The sequence below is a fragment of the Berghia stephanieae genome, chromosome 11, assembly GCF_034508935.2.
Source record: "Berghia stephanieae isolate SIO BIC M18660-M18661 chromosome 11, UCSD_Bste_1.3, whole genome shotgun sequence".
Taxonomy (NCBI): Eukaryota; Metazoa; Mollusca; class Gastropoda; order Nudibranchia; family Aeolidiidae; genus Berghia; species Berghia stephanieae.
This window is the reverse complement of record NC_088370.1, coordinates 25,069,566-25,089,565: the sequence shown is the minus strand read 5'-3', so window position 1 is coordinate 25,089,565 and position 20,000 is coordinate 25,069,566. Positions and strand designations below refer to the sequence as shown.

General features: G+C 38.3%; 1 protein-coding gene across 3 annotated transcripts in view; it reads left to right on the top strand.

The window, feature by feature from the left end:
• LOC144957371 (potassium voltage-gated channel protein Shaw-like) overlaps positions 1 to 20,000 on the top strand; it is a 295,525-nt gene that overhangs the window by 108,586 nt on the left and 166,939 nt on the right. For all 3 annotated transcript variants that reach the window (XM_078888582.1, XM_078888583.1, XM_078888581.1), the window contains exon 3: positions 9,544 to 9,687. The gene's annotated coding sequence lies outside the window, so the exon portion shown is untranslated. The remainder of the gene's footprint in view (positions 1 to 9,543; positions 9,688 to 20,000) is intronic.

Genomic DNA, 20,000 nt, shown 5'->3' with positions numbered 1-20,000 from the left:
TGGCCAACAGAAACACTTAACATGTAGGACTGGACATGACATGACGCCTGTTAGGCGATATTATAATAACTCTGATAACGGCCAGGTACTCATTTTACACCTGAGTACGTTGAGAGAAGTGAGTAAAGAGCCTTTTTCCAAGGGCTCAACTATGCGCCGAGCGAGCGAGGCTCGAACCCAGGACCTTCCGGTCCGAAAGCGAGTTGTCATACCACTAGACCACATAGTCTCCCAGACTGATCCCTTTGCTTACGAGGTGAGTGCTCTACCAACTGATCTATCGGGACGTCTTGATTCTCTCCGATGCCAGTCAGTCTCAATGCGACTGGGCTTTCCCTATCGTATCGTCGCGTAGGGTAGCCATCGTTAACTAAAAACCTGACACTGACCAAAAAAATGAAGTCAAAATACCAGTCTTTTGCCGAAAAAGAAAACAAATCGTGAGTTGTATTCAATAGTTCAACCAATGAAATAACTTGTTTCCTTGAGCTCTATCTACTAACGACAACTCACTAGACGCTACGTAAACCTAAAAAATTACGTCAAACTACCAGTCCTTGAGGGTTCTAGTGTCAGACTATATGTTAACGATGGCGACGATCGTATAGATAGTATGCAGATGACGTCACTCAGGCCTTTGTTATTGTTTTTGCCATCCGCGTTTGTGAGTTGTTCTCACTAAACTGTATTAACCAGACTATAAAAGTTCATGGTTACACAGAGTTTGTGTGTTGGTCCGTTATACTTACGAATGGCAATGTTGTGAACTCCTTGGCCAAGCGCATTCTGTCTATAGAGTTAGAACCACGATGGACGACGCAGGGGAGAGGAGGCGAGTCATTGCGTGAGGAACATAATTAGTTATTTTCTTTTTCCTCGATAAAGACACGATATCACCTGATACGTCAAGTGCCCTGACAGAACGCTTTTTTGTTTATATTTGGTCTGGAAAGATTTTACGTCCATTGATGCTTCCACGCGATAGGATTCAATAGTCTGATGTCACGTCGCCCAGCAACGAGCAGCTTGGTTCTGAACAAAGAAAATCGGTACTTTTTATTCTTCATGCTGGCTAGAACTTTTTCACATAATGTAATGTGATCAGAATGCATAAAATTCAAAACATGACCAGATTTATAATGTTTTTCTCCTCTGGATACACTTTTATACTCGTCGGAGAAGTATTTCATAAGGGCGTCCGCAATTGATCCGATAGTTTAGAACCAGTTACTAAGTTACTATGCGTCCTTATGCGAGGGAAATGACGTCACGACTGTTGAAGCCTATTGTCATGTGGCATCTTGTTGTTATGCCTGTCAAACTATTGACATGGATGCTTTTGTGGGTTTTTTTTTACTATTATCTTATAGTATGAGTCTCGAGTCATTCAATCCACATACAAAGCATACACTAGTGAAAATTACTTCCGTTATCGTATATTATATTAATATTAGTCAAATTAACATTTTAGCTGTTTTATTTTTTATTAGAAAATGTTAAAATAAAGTATATTTTACCCCTGAAATCAACCAATAACCGTGAATTGAAGGCCTAAAGATAGTATGCGCTTGGCTAAGAAGCTCACAACATTGCCACCATTGTGAAAAATACTCACTAACCGTGGACCTGACCTATTCGTCTGTTTGGCATGTGGCTATGGTGGAATTAAGGGATGTTTGGAAATAAATAGTCAAGGGGACGGAACAAGCGAAATGGCAGGAATATTTTGATTGGTTTATGCTTAGTAAGGCTCAAACCATGAATTATCGATGAATGTTGAAACCCCCTTCCCCCCCCCCCCCCCCCCCCCCCCCACCTTCCACACACAAACACAAATAACCCACCACCCACCCCCAACCCCAACCCAGTTTTCAAAAACGATTGTCTCAAAACTCAAACCGTTTGTTCAGTTCCCATGTTTTAGAGTGTACGGCCTGACCTGTTTTGTTTTGTTTTGTTTTTTGCTTTTTGTTTTGTTTTGTTTTGTTTTTGTTTTTGTTTTTTGTTTTTGGGGGGTTTTGGTCTTTGTTTGTTATTTTGTTTTTATTTTGGGTGGGGGGGGGGGTTCATTCTCATCCATCCGTGTTAGAATTAAACGTTTCCTGTTTATGGGATCCTTGCCTGGGCGGCTATATAGTCTAGTGGGTATGACACTCGCTTTCGGATCGGTCCCGGTTTCGAGCCTCGCGCGCTCGGCGCATAGTTGGGTCCATGGAAAATGACTCTTTACTCACATTCTCTTAACATTGTACTCAGGTGTAAAATGAGTACCTGGCTGTCTCTGTCGGCAAAAAAATTAAATTGTTTCATGTCTCGTCCTACATGTTACGTGTTGCTTTTGGTCAGGGATTCTTGTAAATCGCTTTGAGCACGTTTAGTGGATATTGCGCTATGTAAAAGCTCAAGTTTTGTCTGTGTGTGTGTGTGTATGCGTGTGTGTGTGTGTGTGTGTGTGGGTTGTTTGTTTGTTTTTTCCGAAATGTGACACATCGTCTCCACAAAGTTTTATATGTCGGGATGAAAAAGATCAGTAAACGTGAATTGACACATTTTAAAAAAGTTGCGAACTATAAACTTTGGCTCTTTGCAATGAGGGGGCAGCGTGGATCATGGGCACGGTCTTTGCTTCGCATCTGAAAGCTGCCAAGTTCGAATACCGGCTACGTTGTGTGTTCTTGAGCAAGTCACCTCACCCTGCCGAGCTCACTTTACGGCGCTACACTGCGGCTAACGCCTGGGTTATTCCATCTCTTCCCTTGGAATAGACGCTGGAGATAAATTTCCCCTATGGGACGAATAATGGGAATTTTATTGTATTTTATTTTGTTTATTTTAAAGTTATCTCGTTTTTTTATTGCGTGAAACAGACAAGCAATTGCTTTGATATCCTTTAGATAGAACGCAAAGCACTTTCCGACAGTTCTAGCAGATCCAGCTACTCAATCATTGCTGGATAGATGGGGGGGGGGGGGGGGGGGGGGGGGGGGGGGGGGGGGGAAAGAGGGTCAGTAAAAAAAAAAATTTCCACTGCACTCGGGATCGTACCGGGTCCCTTGTTTTGTAAAACCAGTGCTATAGATAGAATGCGCTTGGCCAAAGAGTTCACAACATTGCCATCCGGAAGTATAACGGACCAACACACAAACTCTGTGTAACCATGAACTTTTATAGCCTGGTTAATACAGTTTAGTGAGAACAACTCACAAACGCGGATGGCAAAAACAATAACAAAGGCCTGAGTGACGTCATCTTCGAACTATCTATATTAACTTTCCATGTGCTCGAGGTCATTGCAAAATGTGTTCAAAATGACACACTTAGTTCACAGCTTTTAAAATATCTAACATCACGATTGGTCATTTGATTCTGCTTAACGCATGGGTATGTTTATAACATTTATAAACAAAACAGCATGTTTACATTTCTTAAGAAATGTCCAATCGTTGAACAGCAACAAATCATGTGATTGATGACTTGGACGAAAACATGAGTATAGATCGCTCTCATTAAGACATCGGGACGCTCCACACACACACACACACACACACACACACACACACACACACACATACTCAATGGTTAACATGACAAAAACTGGTATAGATAGTATGCAGATGACGTCACTCAGGCCTTTGTTATTGTTTTTGCCATCCGCGTTTGTGAGTTGTTCTCACTAAACTGTATTAAACAGGCTATAAAAGTTCATGGTTACACAGAGTTTGTGTGTTGGTCCGTTATACTTCCGGATGGCAATGTTGTGAACTCCTTGGCCAAGCGCATTCTATCTATAAACTCCGGCTTTTATTGCACTCAGAACTCTGGGTAAAAAAAAACCCAACTCGCAGAGGATATCACTAATTCTATATCTACATCTTATGTAAGCTCTCTCTCTCTCTCTCTCTCTCTCTCTCTCTCTCTGTCTCTCTCTCTCTCTCTCTCTCTCTCTCTCTCTCTCTCTGTCTCTCTCTCTCTCTCTCTCTCTCTCTCTCTCTCTCTCTCTCTCTCTCTTCGTTGTCTATTTCTTTCTTTCTTTGTCTCCCTATCTCTCTCTCTCTATTTCTCTTTCCCTTTTCACCACTTGATATTATTAGTTTAAAATAATCACTTTATTTCATACAAAGGAACAAATTAATAAAATCGACATAGCTATGCACACGCGCACACATACACACACACACACACACAGACACACACACACACAGAAGCAAGGGGAGGCAATCACATCCCAACTCCTATCTCTGTCACGAACCATGATAATAATTCCATTACTCAAATCCTATTCCAAACCCACGGGATATTAAACGCAGCTAAATAAAACTACACAAAACAAAACATCATTATTTATATTATAATGAGGAGGAGAAGAAGAAGAAGAAGAAGAAGAAGAAGAAGAAGAAGAAGAAGAAGAAGAAGAAGAAGAAGAAGAAGAAGAAGAAGAAGAAGAAGAAGAAGAAGAAAGAAGTAGAAGAAGAAGAAGAAGAAGAAGAAGAAGAAGAAGAAGAAGAAGAAGAAGAAGAAGAAAGAAGAAGAAGAAAGAAGAAGAAGAAGAAAAAGAAGAAGAAGAAGAAGAAGAAGAGAGACGAAGGGGAATTTATTTATATAGCGCCTGTCCCATACAACATAGCTCTAGGCCCAAAATACACATGGCCTACAATATATATATATATAATTTTTAAAGTCAAAACAATTAAAAAATATCGATTCGTCTGGGTTTGTTTTCTTGTTTGCCAACATGGCCGTTGTTTGTTGTTTCCACGTATTATGTATTATCACAAGCAACACGTTTCACATTATATACAATTACATCAGCAACAAAGAAGGTATCCACACAGTGTGTTGTTTTACCACTGTCAAATGTGACCCATCGTCTCAAAACGATAGTATGTCAGAACGAACCGTATGCTTAAAAGCCAAATTAAATGTTAAACTGGCCAAAAAATATGAATTGCTGGCATTATAACCCTAAAATATGGTATCCATTCTCCTCAATGAAACATACAAATTAACACAAGTCTGATATTTCTAGCCATAAATTCAACATTTCAACATCTTAACCAACCCGACTTAATGCCGTTTTGAGACGAAGGGTCACATATTATGTGCTAGAATCAAGATTCATCCTCAAAACACAGACCTGTCACCTTGAAAATTCAACGTTCGTAAATTTTTAGGAGATAAAGATTACAGTAGCTATAATTGAATTTAAAAATCAACAATTTACTATCATAAGGATAGAAAACACTTTAAAATCCTTAAAATTATATAGTCTGGCATCAGCTTTTATTTTCAGTAAGTTTTAATGACTTAGAGATGCTCATCAAGTTCTAAAGTTGGAGCCAAAATTTCATAAATCTACGAATTTTTCAGTATAATAGGCAGGTCTGTAAAGCCACTCGTTATTTCTAATTGTTTTATAACATAGATACAAATCCAAAGTAATATATATATGTAACATAATGATGACAATTATTTCATACATCATTAAAGGCATATAAATCCACGTTGCGCAATCAACGACCATAGGTTTGGTTTTGTTTTGTTTGTTTTTTTTGTTTGTTTTTTTGTTATTGTTGTTGTTCTTGTTTGGGGTTTGTTTTGTTTTTTTGTTTTTTGTTTTGTTGTTATTATTTTTTTAATGTTTTTTTAATTTTTGTGTTGTATTTTGTTTTGTTTTAATTTTTTTTTAATTAAGCTTTATATAGCGCAAAGGGTCCCTGGTCAACAGCAACATTTAACATGTAGGACGGGACATGGCGCCTGTTAGGTGGTATTAAATTTTTTCGGACACAGACAACGCTGTTAATGGCCAGGTACTCATTTTACACCTGAGTACGGTGAGAGAATGTGAGTTAAAAGCCTTCTCCAAGGACTCAACTATGCGCCGAGCGCGAGGCTCGAACCCTGGACCTTCCGATCCGAAAGCGATTGTCATACCACAAGACCAAATAGGCGCACGTAGTTGTTTTGATAAAAGGGGGGGGGGGGGTTGTTTACTTCAAACACAGCGAGAGAAACAGTCCCGATCCCGCGTGGTAATTCACGACCCCCCCCCCCCCTATTCCCTATTATGGTGTAGTGATTTGGTAGCTAGATTAGTCCATATTTGGCGGAAAGCCCCAGGTTTTAGAGTTTTTGCCAAGATGAGGGTTACTTTAATCGATCGATAGTTGAAGGACGAGTTTTCTGGCCAAATTTTAAATACGTGTTGTTGTTGTTGTTTGTTTTTGTTTTGTTTTGTTTTGTTTTTGTTTTTCTCACAGTAGTACGGCAGTATTTTATTACTATGAAGAAACGTTGGCTGGTCTGAATAAATTGGCGGAATAAATAAATGGGTGACCTTTGAACCTATGTAATGCATCACCGTTTGCCTTTCACTGTGGCCGAGTTGTTATGCATCCATGTGGAAGATTCTTATCAATCAAATGTACATGCTGTCGCCTGTGATATGGAAAAGGGCCATCACCTCCTCTCTATCTCACTATATATCTATCTATCTATCTATCTATCTGTCTGTCTATCTATCTAACTATCCGTCTATCTATCTATCTATCTATCTACTACTCTACTACTACTATCTACTATCTTCTATCTATCTATCTATCTATCTATCTATCTATCTATCTATCTATCTGTCTGTCTATCTATCTAACTATCCGTCTATCTATCTATCTATCTATCTATATCTCTATCTATTTATCTACTTACTATACTATCTATATCTATTATTTATTATATATATATATATATATATAATATACATATATACATACATACATTCATACATACATACATTCATACATACATACATACATACATACATACATACATACATACATACATACATACATACATACATACATACATACATACATACATTCATTCATACATACATACATACATACATACACACACATACATACATACATACATACATACATACATACATACATACATACATACATACATACATACATACATACATACATACATACATACATACATACATACACACATACATATTTTTGTCTATTTATCTCTATATCTATCTATTTATCTTGTATTCTATTTATCTTTCAATTTATCTATCTACCCCAATATCTATTCATCCCTCTATCCCTCTATCTATATGCAGGTCTATCTATCGATCTATCTATCTATATCGTTATCAATCATTCAATCTCTCTCTATATATATTACTCTATCTATCTATCTCTCATTCCATATCTCTCTCTATCTATCTACCTTTCAATCTATATCTATATATCTGTCCACTATCTATCTGTCTATCTATCCATTTATTTATTTAGCCATCTCTGCGTGCATATAATATAGCCATATATCTATCTATTTATCTCTCTCTTCTCTTCTCTCTCTCCTCTCTCTCTCTCTCTCTCTCTTCTCTCTCTCTCTCTCTCTCTCTCTCTCTCTCTCTCTCTCTCTCTCTCTCTCTCTCTCTCTCTCTCTCTCTGACTCTTTCTTACTTTCTTATCATCTATTCTCCATGCCATCAACCTCCACCCTGCCCCCCCCCCCCCCCCCCCCCGCCCCGGTTTTAAATTACAAACTTAAAAGAACTCGACTGTTAAATCAGTAAGTTGAAACCAGATTTTACACGAAACGAAATAAGGAACGGCATTCTTCAATTACCTGGTACACCGGTATACCGATAACAAATAGCCCATGGAGGTAAAACCCCAATCATTTTGGTAAAACGATCCACACAAATGCCAAAAACAAGTGATGGAAGGGCGGGGCTAAAATACACGCGCACATACACACAAATATCTACACACAATCACACATGCCCGTGAACACACATCAATTGAGCTTTTTTATATAGCGCAATATCCACTTAACGTACTCAAAGCGCTTTTACTAGGGGTCCCTGTCCAATAGGAACATCTCACCGGCCAGGCGGAGTTGTCGTATCAATAAGGTCGCGGATTCAACCCCCCCCCCCCCCCCATCACCGCCGCGAAATATTTTTATTCTCTAATGTGTTTTGGCACTTTCCTACTCACTTAATCTCTTGTTATATAATGACAATAGCATTCAAGGTATGAGAACACTCTGAAAAGTGCGTGTTTGTGTTGTTTTGTTTTTTGTTGTTTTGTTGGGGTTTTTTGGGGTTTTTTTGTTTTTTTTTTTTGGGGGGGGGGTTGTTGTTCTTTGTTTTTTGTTGTTGTTTTCTTTTTCTTTTTTTTTTTTTCTTTTTTTTTTGCTTGTTTGTTTTTTAATTTATTTTTTGAGTTTTTTTTGAGGTTGTATGTGAAGAATGTTCATTTCTTCGTCAACCAAGAAACGCCACCGACCTTAGGTGTAAACATGTTGTAATAATAGGTAAATGAACTTTTTGAACTGACAATGCACTTAAATGCACCATGGAGGTGATAGCTTAATGATTTATTGGGATGTGATAAGATCAACGTACGTTACTTTGCAGGTCTGATGACCCAAATTGTTATGGCCTCATTGTTGTAATGGAAATATCTTCAGTCTCTCAAACCGACGCGACATATCGTTCATTACAACTATGATAAATCAGCCCCATAATAATTGCGTTCGGTTATCAGACCTGCTAATACGTGCACGTTGGATAAGATCCATTATTTTAAAAAGTTTTTAAGTGGTCTGGAAGTTATTCAATGTATTGTGACTGGAGAGCGGCCTGGATACACATGTGGGCCTGACAGTCCTGATTGAACACCGTGTTGTTCTCATCAATGATGTACATGTTGCTGCTCGAAGCTCGAAGAAATAAATCACAATGTGAAATAATTTAATATATGCTTCAATTTAATATACGAAAACAGATAACATGGACGTTTCGGGTTTTCCCCTTGATCAACAAAATGAAACACCACAGACGAATGAGATAATGTAGTAGTGGCGTTGTTAAGGTGAATCATTCGTCTTAATAACGCCTTTACCACGTGATTATCTCATTCGTCTGTACTGTTTCATTCATCTTGTTTTGTTGATAAAGGGAAAACCCGAAACGTCCATTTTATCTGTTTTCGTATAATAAATTGATGCTCATCAATGAGGAAATCAATAACAATAATCAAATAGAATGGAAGCTTCAACGTGGTTAACGAAGATAGATAATGTGCACAGTGGAGGGGTGGGGGGGATAGGGGGGGGGGGGGGGGGGGGGGGGGTAGAGGAAGCACATTTGGGGGCTGGCCTTAGTCACCCCAACTCTGCCGTACTCTGGAAAAACTACTTATTTTGAAAATTTTGCCAAAAAACTCGTCCCTCAAATATCGATCGATTAAAACTTGGACAGAAAACTTCGCGAAGTCCCAGGTTTGAGAGATTTTTCTAAGATTAAATTATAATTAAATTCAAATCGATCGATATTTGAAGGACAAATTTTCTGGCCAAAATTTTTTAATATGGGCAGAAGTGGCCTAAGTTCCCCCCCCCCCCCCCCCCCCCCCCCCCCCCCCCCCATTCCACGGCACATATATATTATTTCTAAATGCATTGTCATGTTCTTACAAATTATTTTATTTTTTCTCTCTATCTAATCTCCTCCAGACTCGTGGCCAAGTTGGTAGCGTGGTTATGTCTTGCCCTTAACATGAAAATCGGATCTTGGTGGAGACTATGAACTTTATTTCAAGACCTCGGAGTTATTACAAGTGAGTTGATCAAAGACCTGTCGATAAAGGATTGTGAAAAGTGAGTACTCGTGTGGTTGCTGTGTTATCATTTTTTGTTTGTTTGTTTTGGTTTGTTGTGTTTTTGTTTTGTTTTGTTTTTTGTTCTGTGGGTGTGTGTTTGTGTGTGTTTTGTGTATGTGTGTCTGTGTTTTTTATTGTGTGTATGTGGTTACGTGCTCTTGTGTTATGACAATCGCCTTCGGCCCAGGGTTCGAGTCTCGTTCTGAGCAGCGCATAGCCGACGAGTCCTTGGAAAAGGCTTTTTACTCATTATATTCTCTCACCGTACCCAGGTGTGAAATAGGGATATCAATATAATAACAAAGAGCAGATTGTCGTGCGGCAATGTGGTTTTGTGTTGTGACTAGATGTTTCTGTTGGAAAAGTTGTTAAGTGTTGCTGTCGACTCCTTGTAAAGCGTTTTGAGCACGTTTAGTGGATATTGCGCTTGAGAAATGCTCTGACCCATTTTCTCAAATCTGTATGATGTCGACATAGAAAGAAAGGTAGAGAGCGAAAGAGAAATATAGAGAAAGAGGGAGAGAGAGAGTGAGAGAGAGAGGGGGGGGGGGATAGAGAGTAAAAGAGAAAGAGAGTGACATAGAGAGAGAGAGAAAAAGCGCGACATAGAGAGAGAAAGAGAGAGAGAGAGAGAGAGAGAGAGAGAGAGAGAAAGAAAGAAAGAGAGAGAGAGGGGGAGAGACAGAAAGAATTTTGATGAATTTTGAGGACAGGAAACTGGGAGAACGGAGGTTAAAGAGGTGTGTAAATAATTTGTGAGTGCTGAATGCGCGTGGTGGATGGACGGGAGAGTGAGCAGAGCACGTGAGCTGTCAACTGGGAGACGTAGCAGATGCAATGAGCATCGGGGGAGGCGGATGGAGGGATGCATGCATGCGGCAGGTCAAGATTGACTGGGGGTGAGGGGGGGGGGGGGGTAAAGAGATTTGTGTGGGAGGGGGGTATAAAATTAGAAGGAAAAGGAAATGATAATGATAATGTGTGTGTGAGAGAGAGAGAGAGAGAGAGAGAGAGAGAGAGAGAGAGGTGAAAGAAGGAGATAGATATATAGATAAAGAGAGAGAGCGTGGGGGGGGGGGGGGGGGGGAGATGGGGGTTTTCTGTCGTAGTCAGAAAAAAGCGTGCATTTAAAAGTTTGGCCAGGAAAACTCGTCCTGCAAATCTGTCCACTGAAAACTGACCCTCGTCTTGTCCAAACACTCTAAAACCACCCAGGAGTTTGGTGGTGAATTTCACGGCTGGAGAGTAATAAATAAACTGATCAAAAGTAGAAGGGCTGTTGGGGAGGGGGTCCAGGGGGGGGGAGGGGGGGAGGGGGGGGGAAGTTGGTGGCGGAGATCAAGAGCTGTTTTCGATAACTCTCTGGGTTCATTGGCCTGGCTTTGGATGGAATTACCACCAAAATATTTGGCCTGGGGACCCAGTTTGCCAAAAAAAAAAAAAAAAAATTACCAAAGCTTTATATTTTTTTTTAATTTGGCCAGAAATGTAGAATTTTTACAAGAAATCTCCATTAATTGCTACCGAGTTGTCAAAATTCTTAAACCTGGGGTTGTCGGGTGGTGATTTGATGTTCCATACTCTGGAAAAACCCATATTTGAAAATTTGGCCAGAAAACTCGTCCTTCGAATATCAATCGATTTAAATGACCCTCATCTTAGTAAAAACTCTCAAGCCTGGGAATTACCCGGGAAATCGCGAGTTTCCAGGTTTGAGAGTTTGGACCAAGATAAGGGTTATTTAAATTGATCGATATTTGAAGGATGAGTTTTCTGGCCAAATTTTCAAATATGTTTTTCCAGAGTCCGGCAGATTTGTTGATGAGCGAGAAGATTGTCGTTGATTTGATGTAGTCTGTGTATTATCGTTAGTAGATGTTGGTCTCTTTAAGCTATCTTTGTTGTGTCGCTATGTGGTCTTGTGGTATGACACTTGCTTTCTGATCGGAAGGTCTGGGGTTCGAGCTTCGCTCTGCACATAGTTGAGTCCTTGGAAAAGGCTCTTTACTCACATTTTTCTCACCGTACTCATATGTCAAATAAGTACATGGCCGTTAACTGCGTTGTCTCTGTCCGAAAAAAAAAATTGTAATATCGCCTAACAGACGTCATGTCCCGTTCTACATGTTAAATGTTGCTTCTGTTGACCAGGGTCCCCTTGTAAAGGGCTTCGGGCACGTTTAGTGGATATTCCGCTATATAAAAATCTCACAGCTCAAATAGGGTTGGAGATCAACATAGTTCCGAACAGCCAATGTAAAAATAGGTATGATCGAGCACAGAATCAGTGGCGAATCTAAAAATTATAAAAGTATTTTTATTGACTGATAATAAATTGTTTACATGATGCTATATCTACATTATTTATATATTTATACATTCAAATTTATCAACCTGTGTTGGCTAGGTGAAATCCTTCACAATCTATTTTCAAAATTCTAGTTACATTACAAATCCATTATTACAACGCGATTCTACTTTCATGTCCGATTTTTATAGCATTGCTCGTAACTGCTGCATATTTTAGGAATGTATTATTTTATTATATTTGATGTTTATTTTGCTTTTGATCAGCTTCGTATTTTCATCAATTAGTTCATGACAGTGTATAAATCTGTGCTAATATAACGATGAATGATGTGGAACATTATGATAATTTCCATTCAGGATCAATAAAGTATAACTTATCTGATCTTAAATATATGACTGACTTGCAAAGCTTTTTTCTTTCTTCTGCCTAATTCTTTTATCCGTTGACTCAAGTAATTACTAAGAAAATCTTCAAGGTCGTAATACTCAGTCCTAAATTGACCGTTGGATTTCATTGCGTAGGAGAGTATAATTGTTTTTACACAATTCTAGCACATCCGCAACAACAAAAAATGATGATGTAATTTTAAATCTCTTTTGATACTATCAAGTAATGATTATCTCATTCGCAACAACAAAGATTGATGACTTAATTTTAAATTTCTCTTGATATTCTCAAGTAATAATAATCTATCTATTTTATTTTCTTGGTTTTAATAGGGTTGGCTGTCAACATTGTTCCGTCAAGCAAAGCCAATGTTAATTTTTTATCATCGAACTAGCACAGAATTACTGGCAAATATAAAAACGATAAAATTATATTTTACAGATTGATATACAAGCAACTTGCCAAAATATTTTGAAATTCAGGGTAATTCTATTTCTATTACCCGTTGTCCCCCGTACATCAGTGGTTATGATGACGTCATTCCCTTGATCTTATTGTATTCTTCAGTCTTGGCCAATGAAAAGTTAACTCTTTTCAAGCGGGATTCGATTATCACTCATATTAGCCTGACATCTGTTTGGTTTTTTGTTTGTTTGTTTGCTTGTTTGTTTGTTTGCTTGTTTGCTTGTTTTTGTTTGTTTTTTTATTTGTCTTTTTTTTTGTCGTTTTTTTGTTTTTTGTTTTGGCCCTTCTTTTTTTTTATGGTGACCCGATAGGCCACCGTGAATAATAATAATACCATGACTCTATCCATTTAACAGTTACAAGAATGACAATATAAAATCTCACTAACACGACCACACACACACACACACACACGCACACACACACACATATATATATATATGTATATATATATATATATATATATATACACACACACACATACACACACATACACACACACAAACAGACACACTTTCAGATATTACTGGAAAAAAAATAATCTACAGATGGAATGAAGTTGACGTCACTCGGGTCTTTGTTATTGTTTTTTGCCACCCATGTTTATGAGTAATTATCACCTAGCTGTATTACTCAGGCTATAAAAGCTCATGGTTACACAGAGTTTTGTGTGTTGGTCCGTTATACTTCCGGATGGCAATGTTGTGAGCTTATTAACCAAGCGCATATACTATCTATATTTTTAAAAATGTGAAATGTTGACAGAGACTTTAAAATATGTTTTTGTAAAAATAAAAAAGGAATGTTTAAGCTGGTGTCTAGAAACTAGAATCCGCCATTTAACCACGTGACCACATAACCCAACAAAGTCTATCATTAAGCGAGTATGTGTGTGTGTGTGTGTATGTGAGTGTGTTTGTGTGTATGTGTGTGTGGTTGTGTGTGTATATGTGTTTGTGTGTTTGTGTGTATGTGTGTGTGTCGTTGTGTGTATGTGTGTGTGGTTGTGTGTATGTGTGAGTGGTTGTGTGTATGTGTGTGTGTGTGTGGTTGTGTGTATGTGTGTATGCGATTGTCTTTGTGTGTCTGTGTGTGCGGTTGTGTGTATGTGTGTTTGTGTGTTTGTGTGTTTGTGTGTATATGTGTGTGTGAGTGTTGTTGTTGTTGTGTGTGTGTGAGAGAGAGAGAGAGAGAGAGAGAGAGAGAGAGAGAGAGAGAGAGATGGTAGCTAGCCCACTGTTAATTCAATGGCTATAGATAGAATGCGCTTGGCCAAGTAGTTCACAACATTGCCATCCGGAAGTATAACGGACCAACACACAAACTCTGTGTAACCATGAACTTTTATAGTCTGGTTAATACAGTTTAGTGAGAACAACTCACAAATGCGGATGGCAAAAACAATAACAAAGGCCTAAGTGACGTCATCTTCGAACTATCTATAAGTCAGGCTCTTGTCAGAATCAAGCAACCGCCATTTAACCACGTGACCATATAACCACGTGACCATATAACCATACTAAGTCATAACAAAGCAGGTTGTTTGTTATAGATAGTATGCGCTTGGCTAAGAAACTCATAACATTGCCATCCGGAAGTATAACGGACCAACACACAAAACCATGAACGTTTATAGTCTGGTTAATACACTTTAGTGAGAATTACTCATGAACGCGGATGGCAAAAAACAATAACAAAGACCTGAGTGACGTCATCTTCGAACTATCTATGCTTTTCCCATGCATAGGTCATTCATTTATTGACGGAGGTGCATTTCTTTCCCCCCATTAACTTCAATTTTTTGCCAAGTTTTTACACGTGGCGGTCAGCCAGCAGGCCGTGTGTGTGTTTTGTGTTGTGTGTGTGTGTTTGTTTTATATGTGTGTGTGTGTACTTTTGTGTGGGCTCTTGTTTCTGCGCATTAGATTGTATAAATAGAATGAAGATGACGTCACTCAGGTCTTTGGGGATTTTTTTGTTTGTTTTTGTTTGTTTTTGTTATGTTTTTTGTTGTTTTTTTTTTTGCCATCCACGATTATGAGTAATTCTCACCACACTATATTAACCAGACTATAAACGTTCAAGGTTTCACAATAGTTTCATGCGTTGGTCCGTTATATCTCCGGATGGCAATGTTGTGAGTTTCTTAGCCAAGCGCACGACATTTATAATATGCTATAGATAGTTCGAAGATGACGTCACTCAGGTCTTTGTTATTGTTTTTTGCCATCCGCGTTTATGAGTAATTCTCACTAATCTGTATTAACCCGACTATAAACGTTGAAGGTTACACATAGTTTTGTGCGTTGGTCCCTTATACTTCCGGATGTCAATGTTATGAGCTTTTTTGCCAAACGCATACTATCTATTGTTTCATGTGTGAGTGTTTGCCAAAATAAGAAGTCCAAGTCAATCTTTTCTCTGAACTTCTCAACTAACTGGAGATACGTTTCTCTCTCTGTGTGTGTGTGTGTGTGTGTGTGTGTGTGTGTGTGTGTGTGTGTGTGTGTTAAAAAGATGTAGTTTTTCATGTGTTTTTTATTTCAATCTAATTCTGCATGTGTTTGTCTGTAGTACTAAATGGTCGAAATCATCGCGGCGACGTCTGGCTGGCTGCCTAATGGACCGACTGTTCAAATAATGGTTGCCGCCGCTGTGAATGATTGGCCGCGGGGACGGGAAGAGTTAACGTGAGTGATGAGTGCTGGTTTGGATTTGGATTTGGATTTGGATAGACTTTTGCTTGATTTCTACGGATGAATCGAATTCCTACCTCCTTTTGTTGGTGAGAGGGGTGGGGTGGATAAGGTGAGGGGGGGGGGGGGGCGAAAGAAGGGAGATGGTTTGTCGTTTGTTTGTTGTTTGTCTGCTTGCTTTTTATTTATTTTTCGTTTGATTTTTAATAATTATCATTCTTTCCTTTATTCCTTTTGTTTTTTGTTGTGTTTTTTGTAGTTTTTTTTTTTTTGTTTTTTTTTTTTTTTGTTTTGTTTTGTTTTGTTTTTTTTTGTTTTGTTTTTTTGTTTTGTTTTGTTTTTGTTTTGTTTTTTTTTGGGGGGGGGGGGGATTCGGTTGTTGTTGTTGTTGTTGTTGTTGTTGGTAGTGGTGGTGGGGTTGTTGATGTTGTTTTATTGTTGTATGGGGGTGGGGGGGTTCTACGATGTTTATGAAGAACTTTGACAAAGGAAAACATCGACGAAAACGTGTCCAACGCCGCTTTTGTTTTGCTTCACTAAAATAAATAATGGTGATAATAATGATAATGATTGTTATTATTATCTTCATTATCATCATCGTCATCATTATCAGTATTATTATTATTATTATTATTATTAGTAGTAGTAGTAGTAGTAGTAGTAGTAGTAGTAGTAGTAGTAGTAGTAGTAGTAGTAGTAGTAGTAGTATTAGTATTATTATTATTATTATTATTATTATTATTATTATTATTATTATTATTATTATTAGTATAATATTATTATTGTTATTATTATTATTACCATAATTGTCATTTTTGTTATTATTACTGTTGTTATTATTATGATTATATTTACTATTAGTCTTATTATTATTATTATTATTATTATTATTATTATTATTATTATTATTATTATTATTATTATTATTATTATCATCATCATCATCAATATCATATCATCATCATCATCATCATCATCATCATCATCATCATCATCATCATCATCATCATCATCATCATCATATTAATTACTATCATTATCAATGATTATCATTATAACTTATTATTATTATCATCATTATCATCATCATTATTATCATAATCATTATACTATTGTTATCATCATCATTATTATCATAATCATTACTAATTGTTATGACCATCATCATCATCATCATCATCATCATCATCATCATCATCATCATCATCATTATCATCATCATCACCACCACCATATCAAATATGGGTCAAGTGTTTCTGAGACTGTCTGTGTGTTTGTGTTTGGCACTGAATTCCATCTCATTACCATAACGTTTTGGAAATCATGCGGAAATTATAACAACCAACTCCTGTATGAACGATTGCACTGCTGGGGGAGTTATTCTTTAACCCTCTCCTTACCAACCATAGATAATATCGTAGCCATCGTAAAGTTATAGCCTGAGGCCGTAGCCATCGTAAAGTTATAGATAGTTCGAAGATGACGTCACTCGGGTCTTTGTTATTGTTTTTGTGCCATCTGCGTTTATGAGTAATGCTCACTGAACTGTATTAACCCAACTATAAACGTTCATGGATACACACAGTTTTGTGTGTTGGTCCGTTATACTTCCGGGTAGCAATGTTATGAGCTTCTTAGCCAAGCGCATACTATATAGCCTGACACTGACCAAAAATGACGTCAAATACCAGTCTTTTGCCACAAAAGAAAACAAATCGTGAGTTGTATTCAATAGTTCAACCAATGAAATAACTTGTTTCCTTGAGCTCTACTAACGACAACTCACTAGACGCTACACAAACCTAAAAAATGACGTCAAACTGCCAGTCCTAGAGGGTTTAGTGAGAATTACTCACAAACGCGGATGGCAAAAACAATAACAAAGGCCTGAGTGACGTCATCTGCATACTATCTATATGTCAATGATGGCTACGATAGTATGCGCTTGTCTAAGAAGTTCATAACATTGCCATCCGGAAGTATAAAGGACCAACACACAAAACTATGTGTAACCTTGAACGTTTATAGTCTGGTTAATTCAGAAAAGTGAGTGGAGCAGGCACTTATGTTGGTAACAACAAGATATGAAGTGAGTAGAAAAGTGCCAGAAGACAATAGAGAATAAATTTTTTTTTTTTTTTTTTTTATTTTTTATTTTTTTTTTTTTTTTTCGCGGCGGTGGTGGGGTTTGAACCTGCGACCTTATTGGTACGACAACTCCGCCTGGCAGGTGAGAGCGTGGCTCTACCGTGTGAGCTATCCACGAACACAAAAATATTCGTTTCAAACCCAAAGTCATTTCTAGATCCCTCTCTCACCCACTTCTTGAGACCGCCGATTCGTTCACCACCTCGCGAAGTAATTTTGACCAGCAGTTAAGCTTAATAGCCAATATTCTCATCACAAACATATAACATAGAAACGATTGAGACATTGAGTATGCTCCGGTGTATGGGGTGAATTTTTAATTCAGAAAAGTGAGTGGAGCAGGCACTTATGTTGGTAACAACAAGATATGAAGTGAGTAGAAAAGTGCCAGAAGACAATAGAGAATAAAAAAATTTTTATTCTCTATTGTCTTCTGGCACTTTTCTACTCACTTCATATCTTATAGTCTGGTTAATACAGTTCAGTGAGCATTACTCATGAAAGTGGATGGCAACAAAGAATAACAAAGACCTGAGTGACGTCATCTTCGTTCTACCTATAGATAGTATGCGCTTGGCTAAGAAGCTCATAACATTGCCATCCGGAAGTATAACGGACCAACACACAAAACCTTTATAGCCAGGTGAAAACAGTTCAGTGAGCATTACTCATAAACGCGGATGGCAAAAATCAATGACAAAGGCCTGAGTGACGTCAGTTCGAACTATCAAAAGATAGAATGCGCTTGGCCAAGGAGTTCACAACATTGCCATCCGGAAGTATAACGAACCAACACACAAACTCTGTGTAACCATGAACGTTTATAGTCAGGTTAATACAGTTTAGTGAGAACAACTCACAAACGCGGATGGCAAAAACAATAACAAAGCCCTGAGTGACGTCATCTGCATACTATCTATAGGCCGGGTTCGACTCTTCGCTTCCCTGACAACACCATAATGATATTAACTCATTAATTTCACCAAGACAGCAGTGACTGTGGTGGTTTTTCTTCACTTTCATGACTCGAGAATCGATATGATTGGTTCTTACAAACACTAACACAGAGAGAGAGAGAGAGAGAGAGAGAGAGAGAGAGAGAGAGAGAGAGAGGAGAGAGAGGGAGGGGGAGAGAAAGAGAGAAAGATAGAGATAGATAGAAAGAGGGAGAGAGAGAGAGAGAGAAAGAGAGAAAGAGAGGGAGAGAAAAATAGAGAGAGATAGAGAGAGAGGGAGAGAGAGAGAGCTGGAGAGAGAGAGAGATCACAGAAGAAGAAGAAGAAGAAGAAGAAGAAGAAGAAGAAGAAGAAGAAGAAGAAGAAGAAGAAGAAGAAGAAGAAGAAGAAGAAGAAGAAGAAGAAGAAGAAGAAGAAGAAGAAGAACGAAAATGAAAATGATGATGATCTACCAATAAAAGAGAGGTTTGGAATGAGAGGGGAGGTGTTGAAATAGCTGGCCGTCCGTTTACACCACTCACCTGTGGGGTGTTACCTTATTACCTGTCCGGCCACGATGGACATACGATGGACAGACCTACGGACAGACAGCGGTCGGAGTAGGTGTGGGATGGACGTGACGTGGTCAAGTCTACCTTGTCCATTAATTAAGAACTCCCCTAGGTCATAACATCTTAACGAGCAGATTCTATTATTCCCCCGCCCCCTCCCACCCCCACCCACTCCAACCCAAATTTCCATTCGCTCTCTCCTCTTCTCTTTCCAAACACACAACACACAGACACACACACACACAATCTCCCTCTATCTCTCTCTTCTCTCTCTTTCTCTCTCTCTGTCTCCCCCCTCTCTCTCTCTCTCTCTCTCTCTCTCTCTCCTCTCTCTCTCTCTCTCTCTCTCTCTCTCTCTTCCTTTCTCGATGGTGATCATGATAACGATGATGATGATGAGGAGGAGGAGGAGGAAGACTACAACAACGACAACGACGCGACGACTATGAATAAGTCCACCCCACGGCCATAATATATATTTAATTTTCACACCTGTTACAAAATACCCATTTTATTGTTGACAGAATTAGAAAAGCAAGGCATTGTTTTTGCACCGATATCGTCACCCCCAGTGAGTTCCAAGGGGAGATAATACAATATTTAATTACTTGCGTTTCCCTTCGTGAACAATAGAATAGATGAAAATAGTAGATAAGCGTGTTGCATTGTGTTTAGATGGAAGGGAAATTTGGAGTTTTTATGAGTGGGGGAATATTGTTGTTGGTTATGGTTGTAAATTTTCAGTCTATCGGGATTAGGGGTGGCTCTGTAATAATAATAATCATAATATTATACGT